The 14,776-nt window shown below is 41.4% G+C and overlaps 1 long non-coding RNA gene across 3 annotated transcripts in view; it reads left to right on the forward strand.

Annotated features, from left to right (window-relative positions):
* Positions 1-14,776, forward strand: part of LOC114069493 — a 123,639-nt gene that overhangs the window by 24,168 nt on the left and 84,695 nt on the right. For all 3 annotated transcript variants that reach the window (XR_003573789.1, XR_003573790.1, XR_003573788.1), the window contains exon 2: positions 13,154-13,407. This is a non-coding gene — a long non-coding RNA (uncharacterized LOC114069493). The remainder of the gene's footprint in view (positions 1-13,153; positions 13,408-14,776) is intronic.

The following is a 14,776-nucleotide window of genomic DNA, read 5'->3' on the forward strand; positions in this document are numbered from 1 at the left end:
AAGCTGGGAGGTTTGGGAGGGAGTGCAATGATCAGACTTCTGAGAGTGCTTAAGGAGTCAAATCCCTTGCTGACACCAGATCCAAGCACATGTTAAAACAGCCCAAGAGCTTTTCTGGATCTTCCAAGTGTCAAATACTCAGTAATATGTAATTCTCTTATTTGTTTGCTTAAGAAAACATTTGAGTTGACTTACTTTTTTTTTTTTTTTTTAAATCCGTGGGGTTTTTTTGTTTTGTTTTTTCTTTATTTCAAACAAATGTATAAAATCTTTGGCAAGTGATCACGAGTAGTAAAATATTTACAAGAGTAGTGTTAGGTGCTTTATTCTTGCACATTGTGTTATGTGGGTAACAGTGTTGTCTAATTAGAAGGAGAAAATCTCCAAGAAGTAGAAAATCTTCAGAGCAGGTAAAAGTTTAGAGTAGACTGGTGCAGAATGTAATTCTCTGTTTGCAAAGATGGACCTTATGGCTTCAGAGTGCTTTAGGCTGACCTCTCCCCACACCTGCACTGTACTGTGAGAGGCCACAGGTAGTTTGGTTTTGAGCCCCTGACACCCCATTAACACTCTTCTGAACAGTTTTTCTCGTCACAGGTCACTGAGCTGTCAAGGATGTAAAGATTAAACGAGGGGAACTGCTGAATATTGTGTGTAAGAGAAATTGTACTTCACTACCTGCATTTCATAACCGCTTTCTTCTGTCAGAGGTTCTTGTCTATCTGTTGTTTCCTGGCTTGGTATAAAAGACTGGGCAGTTTCAGGAAATAAAATCCCATGTCATGGTTCATTTCTCTCAGGGAATGAAGAAATACCATCTTTTCATCACAGGGAGGTTGTGGTCAGACCAGGAGGGCAGAATGTCTTTGTCCTTGGCATCATTTCCTTGGCTGGTGACCACGGGGTCACCGTGTCTTTAATTAATATTCTGGGGCTGCACATATAATTTTTGATACCAGAAGTACATATCTTCCTTTTGCCAAGCGTTTTAACTTTTTTTTTTTAGACAGGAATGAGGCATTGGAACCACCTAGGAGAAGCCTACACTTGCCAGCAAAATTAATCCCTCCAAGTCTCCAGGAGCAGCAAGGAATGACTGACCTGGGCAGATTGCTGTGGGCGCTTTATTGTCAGTGGAGGGCTGCCTTAAGAAGTTTAGGATGTGATGCCTCATTTTCTCTTGGAGAGACTGGATTTAGCGAAAGGAACCATGCTAAAGAGTCCCCTAGTTTAACTGGATCTCCTTTACCTACCTGGACAGCAGGTGGACAAGGGAGATAAATCCCAATATTCCGTGATTCAACTCCTGTGCTTTGTAAGAAATCTGGGTTTATAAGGGGGTGCTGTTTTTCTGTGGAAATCTGTACAATCCAGGGTCTTTTGTCTTGCAGACTGAAAACAATATATGCCAAAATAGGCTTTTGCATGCAGAATGGATAATTATGAATATTGTGCTTTCCCTTTTTTTTTTCCTGTATGTGTTGATGTAGAATCTTTTTTGGGTTGTAAGAATTGAATTGAGCAGTTAGAGGGGAATGTACTGGATTAGAATGAAATTAGTCTGTCGGTTCTACATACATAATAGACAGCACAGTGCTACCTTGGTCGCTGTCATTAAAATCCCCAAAATAGTCTTGATGAGTTTTATTCTGTTCTTGTAATCAGACTCTGCTGTGCAGTTGACTGTAGGCTTAAAATACTCGTATGGATTGATTAAAGAGGTGCTGAGTTACAGGGCTGTGCTCTGATGTCCCCCCAAAGGACTTGGCCATCTCTGGACATGTTACCTGCTGTTGAAATAATGGGGGAGAAGTTAACAATGGAATCAGTGATTAAATTACATTTTTTTTACTGAAAGCTTTGGATGTGCCCTGCTGAAATGATCAGGTAGGATCTTTCCCACATGGTTCTTGCTTTCACACCTAAATGTAAGTTAGAATAGAGTAGACTATTTCAGGTGGAGGGGACCTACAGTGACCCATCTAGTCCAGCTGCCTGAGCAGTTGAGGGCTGGCCAGAAGGTTAAAGCATCCTAGGTCATGGACAACTGCACTGAGTAGGGCTGGTCCCTGGGATTGATCCCTGAGGAGCACCACTGGTGACAGTCACCAGCCAGCTGGAGCCCCTTTGAGCTCTGCCCTTCAGCCAGTTCATCACTGTGAACCCGCTCATCCCACAGCTGGATACCTGCTGGTCCAGAAGGACGCTGGGAGTACCAAAGGCCTTGCTAAAATCCAGAAAAACTCTACATCCACTTTCTCCCCTTCATCCCCTGGGCAGGTGACCTTGCCACAGACAGATACCACATTCATTAACCTGTGTTAATTAATTGTGCCTGGCTCTTCTTTAGAAGACTCTCGGTAGCACCCAGTATAATCTTCTCCATATTTTTCCCAGGAGTTTGTGGTAAGACTGACAGGTGTGTCCTGGTTTTGGCTGGGATAATAATTTTCCCTAGTGGCTAGTGCAGTGCTGTGTTTTGGATTCAGTGTGAGAATAACGTTGATAACACCCTGATGTTTTAGGTGTTGTGGTTACTCCAAGACAAGGACTTTAAGTCTCCAGGGCTCTGCCAGTGAGGAGGTGCATGGCTGGGACAGCTGATCCGAGCTGGGCAAAGGGATATTCCATACCATAGGACATCATTCCCAGCATATAAAGTGGGAGATGTTGCCCAGAAGAGGTCAGTGACTGTTTGGGATGGGCTGGGCAGTGGTCAGTGGGTGGTGAGCGGTGATCCCGTGCAACGTTTCTTTCCTCTCTCTTTGTTCTCTCCCTTCTCATTACTATTAAAATTTTATTTAAATTAATTTATTTAACTTTATTTAATTCATTAAACTGTTCCTATCTCAACCCAAGGGTTTTAACTTTTCCTAGTTCTCCTCCTCATCCCCACTGAGTGCTGGGAGCAAGGGGCTATGTGGAACTTAGTTCCTGGCTGGCATTAAAACCACGACAACAACTTACTGCTGTTGGTTCTTCTAGAATTATTTTCCGCACATGTAGATGTCTCTTGCAGATAGTTTAATTGCCGTGGATTATTTTAGGTATCATATTGGTGACATGGGTGAGCAGAAGGAAAGGGAATGGGGTTGTCATGACTACTGTGATTTTTTTAAAAATTTTTTAAAAAATTTTTGTGCTTGTATTTAAAAATATTTTTATCTCAAAATTTTTAGGGATTAAAAAAAATGTCCTTTGCTGATGGTAAATTACTGGTCCTGCTTCAGACTCTTCTAATTCTAGCAGAGAGAGTTTTTCTGGAAATCAGAGAGGGTGAAAAGAAAGGGCATTCTCTTGGCAACTAACATAAAGGAAAACTGGGTTAGTTTAATACGTAATAGTTGAGTACAACTTATTGTGTTGCTTACACAAGGGCATGATCTGTTTCAAATCAGGTGGTTTTGCATAGAACTTCTCTAGAAATTTTTTTAAAGGCTAATTGTTGCCCGAGCTAGTAAATTCATGCAAGCTTCCAGCTCCTATTACTGTTATTACTAACAATAATTTCATTGCTTTATTTAAAACAATGTAATAGTTTTTGCATTAGTAGATCTTGCAAGGCTCATGCCTTAGTTGTGGTTAAAAATGAGTTCCTCTTCAGGAACTGAATCAGGCCTGTAATTATTTTATAGCTGAGGGAAGACTGAGGTAATTTAAGGTATTTTCAGTCATGAAGGGGGGGCACATTAACTGCTTTATGACTAATGGAGTAAACACACTCCTCTAATGTACAAGAGTGGGTGTCTTCTGTGTTGTGGGTACGTTCATTCTTGACCTTTGCATCACTTGGACCATAAACACGGTCATGCAGGGATGGATACAGGTCAGAATTCCGGTGCCATCCGTGTGTTGTCAGCATTGATCAAACAGGGATCCCTCTACAGCAAACAGCGCAGGTCTGGCTTCTAAAAAAAGAGAAAGATTTTTCTCGTTTGTTTGCTTGTTTGTTTGTTTTGTGGTTTTTTTTTTTTTTTTAAAACATGTTAATTTATTTTAAAAAAAAGGAAAAGCTTGCTTGTTTTATCCCTAAAAGTACATATTTATGTGAATAATACCTACATAGTTCCCTACTGAATTTGATTTATGCCTCTGGCCTCCTTTATGTGCTTACTCGGCAGCGACAGCAGTGTCTCTGCTCTGATTCCCAAACTGGTTTAAGCTTGTGTTGGTGATATAACCAGATCAGCCCAAGCTGGAAAATGGGTTAATTTGTCCTTTTTTTCTCAGCCTAACAAATCAGCCCTTGCTGAATTGCCTGGTACATGAGTAGGCTGCCACTTGTCCCCCTAGTTGCTCAATCTCATTCTTAAACAGTCTGGCAGTCACTGTTGGAATTAAACAGCAGAAAAATTATTCCTCAGTCATCCTTAGATTGCTGGTGTCTCTTAAGGTCTTTTTTTTTTCTTTTTCTTCCTTCCCCCTCCCCCTTTTTTATTTTTTCCTTTGGTACGCTTACTTGAGGCTGATCATTTCAGGTATTAATTTTCTAAAGGAGTGAAATGTCTTTTCTTGCTCTGGGTTTTTAGAAACAACACTGAAAGGTTTTTTTTTTTGTTTGTTTGGTTTGGTTTGGGGTTTTTTTTGTTTGTTTTGTTTTTGTGCCTTTTTTTTTTTTTTTGTGAAACCTAGTTAATATTATTGAATAATAAAATTAAGGAGTCTTGTATAAAACAGTGGATTTTTATCCATACTGAGTGTCAACTGCATGCAGTTCATTCAGCTGAAGGGTTTGTGTCTCTGAAGTCCCACAACTGAGCCACTTTAAAGAGCAAAATCTAAACAGAGGCTGTGAATTTGTAGAAAGTGCAAAAGGACTTCAAAGCCCTGTGATGGCTGAGACGTTTTTTTGTGCAGTGGCTTCATCTGCAGACGGTTTTCAAGGTGTGTAAAGCCAGGCAGCATCAGCCGTGAGAACTGATGGTGGTGTCTCTCCCAGCACGTCTTTATCCTGTAGATCCGTGACTGTTCTCCCCTCAAATCCATAGTCTGCCTCTTCATGTTGGATTTGAACGTGCAGGTTGCCAGTAGAAGGGACTAATCCCCCTTTCCTGACAGGCACTGGCCACACAGAAAGCAGGAGAGGATTTAAAAAAATATCCTGATTCCCTGCCCTGTGCCTTCTTGTTTTATTTCTGCTTCTCTGACAGGTGCTGCTGTGTAAGTCAACGACATTGTAGTTAAATGAGCGCAGTCTTTATTTTAAAATGAAAATAGGATTTTGGCAGAAGTTGGCAGCACTAGAAAAGCGCTCCTGCTTGCCCTGAGCGGATTGTTCCTTTCCAGGGGGTGTGTGTGTGTGTGACAGAGGCTGGAAAAGGAGGGTAAGTGTGTGTGGGCACTGGCAAGAGGCCACACTCTTCAGGCCATGCTCTGTGTCGTCTCTTCCTCCTCTCATTGCCTTGCAGAATGTATAGGCTGAGCTATATAAAATAATACATTTATTTCAAACTTGTGCTAAATGAGCTCATCTCAGTCACTCAGCAGTTAGGAAATGCTGCCAAGTGCTACACGTCTTGTAAATTTAGAGGTTTTCTTTTTTTTTTTTTCTATTTTTTTGCAAAGGATGAAGTACTACACAGCTACTGAGGCAGAGAGAAAGGCATCTTCCCTCACCCATAACATACTGAAGCACGAAGGGAGATGCTGAAAACCAAGATTTCTGGTTTGACCCTCCTACTTCGAGCTTCCGAACGTGCAGATTTCCAACTCAGGGAGTCTGTCTGCTCGTGGCAGGCAAAATTATCATTCCCTGCACTCACAGCTGAGGGTTTTGACGAGGTCGGTGACCAGCTCTAGCACAGCACGGCTCCTTCTCCTTCCTTCTCCCTCTCTGCCAGCTTTGGAACCAGGAGCAAGTGAGACTTCTGCTGCTTCCCTCCTAACGAGGTACGAATTCCAGATCAAATGTTAGAGCTGCTTGTTTCTACATGAAGAAATCACATTCAACCCCTGGACTTGTTCCAGGCAGGGGATATCATTAGATTTGACTCTTGTGTTTCAAACTGTTAAAGCCTGATGATCTGGCACAGCCAAGGAGGGAACTAAAATATATCTACGTTTGAAATATGGGAGGCAGAAGGAGCTGTTGGATAATTTAGTCTGACATTTAGGGTGTTGCAGGTCATTATGTGTAACTGTTACTCCCTGTTTTGAGCTCAGTAGCTCATGTTTGACTGAAGAATTGAGAAATTAACAGGCATTTGCTGAAAATGTTTTTCAGAAAGGCAGGCTGGCTTATTTGGGAGTTACTTAGAAATGAGGATTTCAACATCTCTCTTAGTAATTTGTTCTATTGGATAAACAGTCTGTGCTTTCTTCTTGTTTTTTTTTTTTTTTTGTTATGTTTTGCCGCATTTCTAACTTGAATATGTCTAGTTCTCCTTAGTTTCATGGGAATTTTAAGCTGGCATAAACTGGCAGAGCTGCTGAAAGAGGCAGTCATCATCTCCAGTTCCTGCCTGGATGCCAGCTGGCATGGCTGGAGCATTGACCCCTGGTCCTGCCCTGGTGTTCCTACAGCTGTGAGTGACCACACTGCAGAACCAGCAGCAACAACAGCAAAACCACTTTTGTCCAGGGCCAGCATCAAGATCTGGTTCGTGGCACAGCTGCATGAAGGGGGAGTGAATAGTCAGGGATGAGAAATGGGTGAAGGTGGCTTCATCAGCTGTTAGTTCTTGGCCTTTTTCTGCTGAGAATAAAGTTGTCTCGTGTTCTCTGCAGCCAGCAGCGTGTGTCTGCAGCTGTGGGTTGGTCCTCATGGTGTTAAACATCACAGCTTCACAACCAGGTGTTCATCAGAACACTGGAATAAAAAAAAAACCCACAAAACAAAACAAAAAAAAAAAACAAGTGGTTATTTGATGTAGAAAAGGCTATTCAGAGGCAGTTATTACCTAGGTATTAACATCTATTTTGTTGATAAGTTTTTAGTATCTGTGTTGTGGTAATTGGTAGCTAATACACAAGGGAAAAGGGCTTTGGATTGTTTTACTGGAGGGCTTATATGAGGCAAATTAGTCTCAGTTGTTAGCAGGTGGAAAGTGAAAATTTTCAGTGAAAAATTTATGTGAGGAATGTGTTTAGTAAACATTTAAAAAAAATATACTTGGTTTTAAAGATACAGATTGATATTTACCTGAAGACCTAGCTGTTGAACAATATTTAATGCTAAACCAGGTGAATTTCACACTAGATAATTTTTTTCTCTCCACTGGATGATTATTGCTCTTAGGAGAGTGTTTGGTAAGAAATATCTGTGCCAGCTCTCATGTTTTTAATACTTTATCATACTTTTTAATAAGAGGACAGCATCTTGAACCTGCAAAAATCAGGGAGATGTACATTATACCAACATTTTACTAGGTGTCTGTGATTCCTCTGTAGGCTGAGGAAGGGTGAGGTTTTCTGAGATTCAGGAAGAAAGAGCTGGAGGGGAAAGAACAAGATCCCGAGGACAAGTCAAACTCAGCAACACAGGATTGTACAGCCTGGTCGAGGGAGTGACTCAAAACCTATACTATCACCCCAAAACACTGTGGAGTTTGTCCCTGTGTAGCTATGAACTAGAAATTCAGAATGTACCAGTCTTCTGGAGCATCACATGCTGATGTTGTTCTCTGTAGATGGGAAGAAATTTCTTCCAGATACTGCTGAAAAGTGTTGACTGATTTTTTTTTAGTGCTGTCAAAATAATTTTTTTTTTTTTTTAGTTTCCCAGTGACTCTTTACTGTAGTGAAAGTTGTTACATGAAATTGGCCTGTATTTTCTTGCCAAAAGATTGCAGTATTGTTTAAGCAACAGTGCTGAGTGGATGAAGCATAAAGTCACTGTTCAGCACATTGATTCCATGTCTCTTCTGGCAGCACAGTGCAAAGCCTACTTGTGCTTAACATAAAAAGTATTCCCTCCTCTTTTGGGATTTGGTTTTGCATAATCTGGTTGTGTGGTTTCATCAGGAGTTCACCTGCAGGGGTTCTGTTTGTACAGATCCCATTCTGATCACGGGAATTGATGAACTCAGCTGTAGAGGCTTGTTTTGCAAGAGGAATCTTCTTTATCCTTCTGTTCTTGTTCAGGAGCTCCTCACAGCCCAGTTCATCAGAGCTGTTGCCACCACTTAGACGGGGAGCAAGGAAACACCTTCCCTTGAGATCTGACCCATTGCCAGTGTAATTCAACTCATAAACATCTCTAAAGTGACCTCTGATTTTGGGCTGTCCCAAATTCAGCTTCTCGAAGCTGCCCAGCCACAGTTGTCCTGAGGATGTTCTGCTGCTGCATCTTGGCCGTGCTGGGTTCATGGTTGGACTCAGATGGTTTTGGAGGGCTTTTTCCAACCTAAATTAATCTGTGATTCCCTTTTTCAGATATCTTTATTTCTACTGACTGAGCCCCCAGACTGTGTTACCTGTCTTGGTTACCTTCTCATTTCCCTTCATGCAGTTGCTGGTTGGCACCTGTTCTGAACTAGTCCTGTCCCAGGCAATGTCTTGATGGTTCTTTTTTACATCTATTTTGTACAATATTTTTGTTGAAACTGTGGGAAAACTGCTTGGCTCAATTTTTTTTCTGGCCACCTGTGATTTTTATAGGGGAAGTTCCCATATTTCTCATTTAAAATTCTCACTTTAGGTTTTTTTTTTATTGAAGACAGCAAAAGTTTTTTTTTGGGGGGGGGGGGTGTTTTTTGTTTTGTTTTGGTTTTTTTTTGTTTTTTTTCTGTTCTTTTTTTTGTTTGTTTCAGTATTCATTGTGCAGATGTGTATTAGCCTGGTGAATCTGTAGAGCAGCCAAGTTGTGATGATCTTCACTGGAGGTGGAACAGTTTAAAGAAGGCTTTGCAGTCTGATATAGTTGTTTGTGGTTCAAAATAATTTAAGAGGAAGATGTCTTTTTTTATTTACCAAACATTTGCAAGTAAACCTTAAAACCTCATCATAGTAAACAGCAAATAATTTTCTTTACAGGGTCTTTTCTTTCCTTGTGAAAAGGGTGGGATTCTTGCAAGCCATTAATGTTTTCAGAAGATTGCTGCTGTTTTCTCCTTATTATATTTCAGGTAGTAAAAAAGAAGTATCCAGATTTGACATCTCTTGCTAAAACACCATTTAACTTCTTTTCATCTGGAAAATAAAGGATGTAAGAAGGGAAGATCAATAAACAGTGCTGAAATAAGAGGATTTCTTTTAAGGAAAAAAAAATCTCAAAGGATTAATTGCTTCTGGAACCTTATTCCACTGCTTTTGGAGTCAGTGGGAGTCTTTAACTTTTATTTTCCCGAGAGAGCAGTGGGGCTCCCTCTGACTGCAGTCCCTCTTTGCTGTTGTGTCTGTGATCTACAATGCATTTATTTTAAAAATACGCAAAATATTAAATTCAGAGTAAGTTTTGTGCTTGGTAAAAGCTGTCTGTGTGCCTCCTGCAGATGCCAAAAAGTACAGTTGTCAGGAAAACATCACTTTTCTGGTTCGCTGAGGAATGTGGTTGTGGCTGTGTATCAGTTTCGTGCATAGCAAGTTCTGAAAACTTTTTAAAAAAAAAAAACAAACAAAAAAATTAATAACTGGTCAACCCAAAATTTTAAAATGAGTGGTCATGAAGTTTTCCAAGTTATTAATTGAGCTGTGGATGAAACCAAGAGCAGGACAAAGAACTTTGCTCCGTGAAGCACCGTCGTGGCTTGAATGTACCTTGCGTAAACCAAACAGGAAATTCTGCAGGGGGGGAAAAAAGGGAATTAAGAACTCTGGTCTTGCTAATTGAGGTTTTGGCGAGCTGACCTTTTGGTCCTTTTTTGGAAACCCCGGTGTGGGATGCACCATGAGTGGTGTGTGAATTCCTTGTGTCTTTGCTGAGTACGGTGTGGGGAAGGTTCCCTGTCCTGGTTGCTGTATTTGCCATCAGCTGCCAGTCTCTGGTGGGAGGGAGATGTTGGCATTCCCTGAGAGCATCTGAGCGTATTTTTGGGAAGCAGCTTTTTGGAGGGCTGGATAGAGACTGGTCAGAAAAGAGGCTTCGGCAGGAAGGGAGATGGAAGAGGAGAAAACCGGCAGGGTTGGTGCACACTCAAACGTGGAAACAAAGACTTATTTCAGGGATGCAAAGAGGGATTTGCAAAACTGGGTTGTTAATGGATTGAGAACAATCCTGAAAAAAACCTGAGTGAAACCGCAGCGGACCGGGGGAGTTACTTAAAAGTATTTTATTCATCTTGCTTTTAGTTTTACTATTCACAATTGCCATGTTTTATGTATTTTGCTAATAACACAGAGCTCTGCAGTTTACAGTGCTTTTAGTGTTTCGTGATACTCGTTCTGAAGGAGGGAACAGGCAGCTCCTCCATCACTCAGCAACCCGGGGTCTCACTGCAGTGGTGGTGGAGATAAATACAAGCCTTGAGGCAGCCCTGGGGCTTGGGGGCTGGAAAAGAGCAAAGATCTGTGTCCCCTGAAGAGTGAGGCAGAAGATTTGATTTGTGTTCTGAAGAGGCAGTGGCACAGAAACATTCCCTTAAGTCTAGAAAAGGGTTGGCCAGAATCTCAACTGGTGGAGCTCCTTGGTGGCCCAGGTGCCTTTGTGGCACCTGAGAGGGGCAAACGTTATAGAAATTAAAAGGAATTGGAGTTGGGCAATGGATTATTCGTCTCATGGCTCTGATGCTTGACCTTTATCTGTAGAGTCCCCAAGAACCAAGTCATATCAGCACACTGGCAGAGACAGAACTGGGATTAAGAAGCTTGAACAGGAGGAACATGGCAAAGATAAGCCAGTGCACAGGTGGGGCTGCTCACAGAAGCAAGATATCTGAAGAGTATGTGTTAAAATGAGCATATTTATTACATCTTACAAAGTTTTCCAGAATAAATTTAAAAAAAAAAAGGAAAAAGCTAGCAAGACATCTTTTACAGCCTTTGAAGTTGTTTATTTACTTGCTCTGAGATGATGAGGATAGGGAAAAGATGCAACAGTTTCATCACCTACAATGGGTGAAGATTCCAGAAATCAGCTTGTTGAGATGTTCCTTTAGAACGGTGTAGGATTTAAATCAAGTTAGAAGAAGACTTGCAACAGAACTTTGGAATTGATCTCAGGATGCTGCTGCTCTGAGAATAAAGCAAATGAAAATGGGAGGCATTAGAGCCTGCTGAGAACTGGATGTCCTGGTTTTGGAAGCATCTCAGTGGGTTAAAAGGATTAACTTTGGGGAATTGGTAAAGTACCGGATTTGGCTGGAACAATGATAGGTGAACACTCCGAGCTGACATCATAGACAGAGTTCTCTCTCTGTCCTGTGAGAAGCAAAGAAATGATGCCATAAGTGCAGAGTGAGATGTGCTTGAAATGTTAAGATGCCTGAGGCAGGGATGAAAAAAAATCTACCTTTCCTCAAAGGAAAGATCCGTCTGTGATAAAAGGGTCATTTTGAGGCTTTGGAGACTCAGTCTGTCAAAGAGGACTCGAGAGAGCTGGGGCAGAAAAGGTGTTTTGTCCTGCATGTGGTGGTTATAGCTGTAACTGTGAAGAGGAGGAACAGAGAGATGCTCTGGATATTCCACAGTATTTTGGCATGCCGCTTCTGCAGGGAAAAATCCCTGAAAGATGCTGAGCAAACCAAACCTGAGGAGCTGAAAGGGAGGCACGTTGCCTCTCCCAGAGGATGGATGGTGTGGATGGCAGGTGCACCCTGGGCTGGCAGGACAGGGGGATTCAGAAAACTCGTGTTCATCCTAAATGAACCCGCAGAGGATTCTGTAGGTCTCACTCCTGGAACTGCTGGGGTGGGAGGGAAAGAAAATGGCTGGTTTTGTCAGCTCATGTCAGAAACCTTGTTCGTAAAGGGGAAAAATTATGTGGCTGAAGGAGATGTGCAGGGGAAAGCAAGGAAGGAAAACCTGTGGGACTCACTAGGAAGAAGGCAACCTGTATAGGAATACGTCAAATGTGCTGTGTTCTTGGTGGGATTCGATGGGGGAGGGAAGAAGGGAGAGGAGGAAAATAGCTCCATGTCCTAATTTTCAATCAGGCAAGTGATTGATGAAGGCAAAAAAGAGAGTGCAGAGTGTGCACTGGGGAGATCATTCATAAACTCTTTAATTTCTGTTACTTCACCTGAGTTTTTTTCTGTGCAATAAATAATACATAATTACTGTAACTTGTTCTAGGAAGACTCAGCTCTAGTATTAACAATCATATTCTTGTGTCTTTTGGGTGTCTCTTTATGGGAGGGTGAAGGAAAACCCACGTCTTACTTGAGTTCCTGCCAGGCAGTTTGCTAATACCACTAATCCAAGTACTTCCATATGAGTGTTGAGAAATCATTGTTAACTTGGACATAGTAATCATATCAGCAAAGATAGGGAGGCCTCCGGGTGTGGGAGTGACCATTTATGTGACTGAAAGTTTGAATGAAAATGATTTTTCTAAGGAGTATTGCTAAATTATTTCTCGGTTAAGAAGTGAAAACGGGTAAACCAAAAGAAGAAGGTTTTTGAAAAAAAATGAGATTTTGTAATCTTGACCAGAGACAGAAAATGTAATTAGGTTTTGCTTTGGTTTGGTTTTGTGGAGGATTGATTTATACATTGAAGCGCGAGTTATCAGCTTTTGAAGTAACGAGAAATCAGAGAGGGAGAGGAAAATTTTCTGCACTCTCAGACCAGCGGCTTGAAAGCAGAATTAGACGCTTTGCTAGGCTTGTAGTTGTGTTTTAAGCAAAGAGAAATTTTCCTAGTTTTAGAAGCTAAATGAAGTTGGGAGAATTTGCTGTACGATACGGAATAACAGTGATTCAGCATTCGCGGTGGGAGCTATTTATAGTCGCTCTATTTTTATTCAAAGCTAAACAATAGCACTGAATTTCAGGCAGTTGGACCAGATGCTCAGGAAGGTCTCCTATTTGAAGGCTGAGGAAAATATCATCTTGCTGGATCTTGAGAGCCTGAACTCGTGAGGTCCTTCAGCATTACCATTCCAGTGCTGTCCTCCGAAGGTGAAATCCAGGGCTGTGCTGGGAAGCTGCGCCGGCCGTGTCTCCCTTAAAACGCAGTTTGCATCCGCTGTTCAGGGGCTGTCGGCATTCTCTGTGTTTTATGTCTGAAGAATTGAGCCGTGTGATTAATCCCTGTTTATTTTAACCATCTCTTACAGGTTTTCGTGGCTGTTCTGATTCCTGTTGCTGCAGCCAGCGTGGATGCCGTGGCTGCAGAGGCTTGTTACTTTTCTGATGCTGGATCCCTCAAATCCGAGAGCTGCTTGGCAGTTTCCAAGGCAACCACCTGTGGAATAATTAAAAAGGATGAAGTGCTAGCCTGCCAGATATAAGGAATTCTTGCCTGGAGAGAGAGCATTTCACTTTTCATCTGCCTTGAAGAATCAAATGTGCTTCTGCCAGCAGAGTTAAGGTAGTACAATTAAAAAGTACTGATTTATTTTCTGGAAGTACTGAGAGTCTGAGGTGGAGCAGCAAGCACGACATGACTGTGCATACTGTAAGAAAATTGCCACGGTTCATATTTTGGGTATATTTAAACATAAAATCCAGGAAAAAGGTGGCGATGGAAAGCAGTGTGGGTGATCAGTGTTTTGTGTAAGTAAAACAGTTGCATGGAGTGTTTTGCGCTTTTGTGCCGTCTTCCCTGGGATGATTTTAAGCTGGTAAAGGACTAAAACGGAGCATACATTAGTGGGAGCATAAATATAGGAAGTGCAGCCTCCATGCCAAGTACACTGAGATTTCTTTGGCATTCAGTGAAGTGATAGATATAAAAAGGAATGTAGGAGTGGGCTCACTGCAAAATGACAGTCGGAATCAGGGATCGATCTTCATCCCAGAGCCTAAAGGGGTGGGCAGCGACTAAAATCCATGTTTAAACTGAACTGATAATCAGGTTTAGCTGCTTTGGTGAAACCAAAAGCAGCTGAAAACCACTTTGAAGCCCATATTCCCGGATTCAGAGCTGAAATTGCATAGTGGGAAAAAAAGTGAAAGCACCCCATTAGAATAATAAGGAAAAATAAAAAATGGCAAATTCATTTCTGAAAGTTTGAAATGTTGCTGCAGAAGTTGGTGGCAAAACTCTTAGGCTTTAGATAACTGGAAAAGTTCTTCTCCAAGTAGAATATGTTACTGGATGTATCTGCTTATTATATCTTCCTTCTCTGCCAGTCATTCAAATGTAGTTGAATAGAAAAATATTATTCATTTCTGACAATGGAGTTAAATGGAGAAAACCACATTCCCATTCTTCCCATAGCCCAAATAACTGCTCAGTTAAGTCTGGTTACCTTGCCTGATGCTCTTGCACAGTTAATTTTGTATAGTTTATTTTAAGCAAAAAAAAAAAAAAAAAAAAAAGTTCTGAATTTTGAAGTAGAAATATTTGGGATGCCATCTGGGCTTTACATAATAAATTTTCCCTGCCAAAATGTTTGTGGGATTCTGTTGGGATGTGGATGGGATTTCACATTCCATCCCTTCCACAGCACAAGAGAATCATTGTTTTTTAGATACGGTGGGTCCAAGAAGAAATAAGAATTGCGTGGTGGCAGCCCTGTGATTTGAGGGAATACAAACAGAATCTCTCCAGTAACCACTGACACCTTTTACAGCTGTTACCCAGTTTCAGAAGCGAATACTTGCAGGTACCAACTCAGTACAGCTGCAGTTTTCCACCCTAATGCTTGATTTCCAGTTCATTGGTTCATTGTTCGCTACATATTAAATGCCAAATTGTTTTTCTTTTTGAAGTAGTTCTTCAGGCTGTTCAGTTC

This window comes from Empidonax traillii, unplaced genomic scaffold, assembly GCF_003031625.1.
Source record: "Empidonax traillii isolate 1590-97213 ecotype Southwest subspecies unplaced genomic scaffold, ASM303162v1 scaffold1275:size218915, whole genome shotgun sequence".
Taxonomy (NCBI): domain Eukaryota; kingdom Metazoa; phylum Chordata; class Aves; order Passeriformes; family Tyrannidae; genus Empidonax; species Empidonax traillii.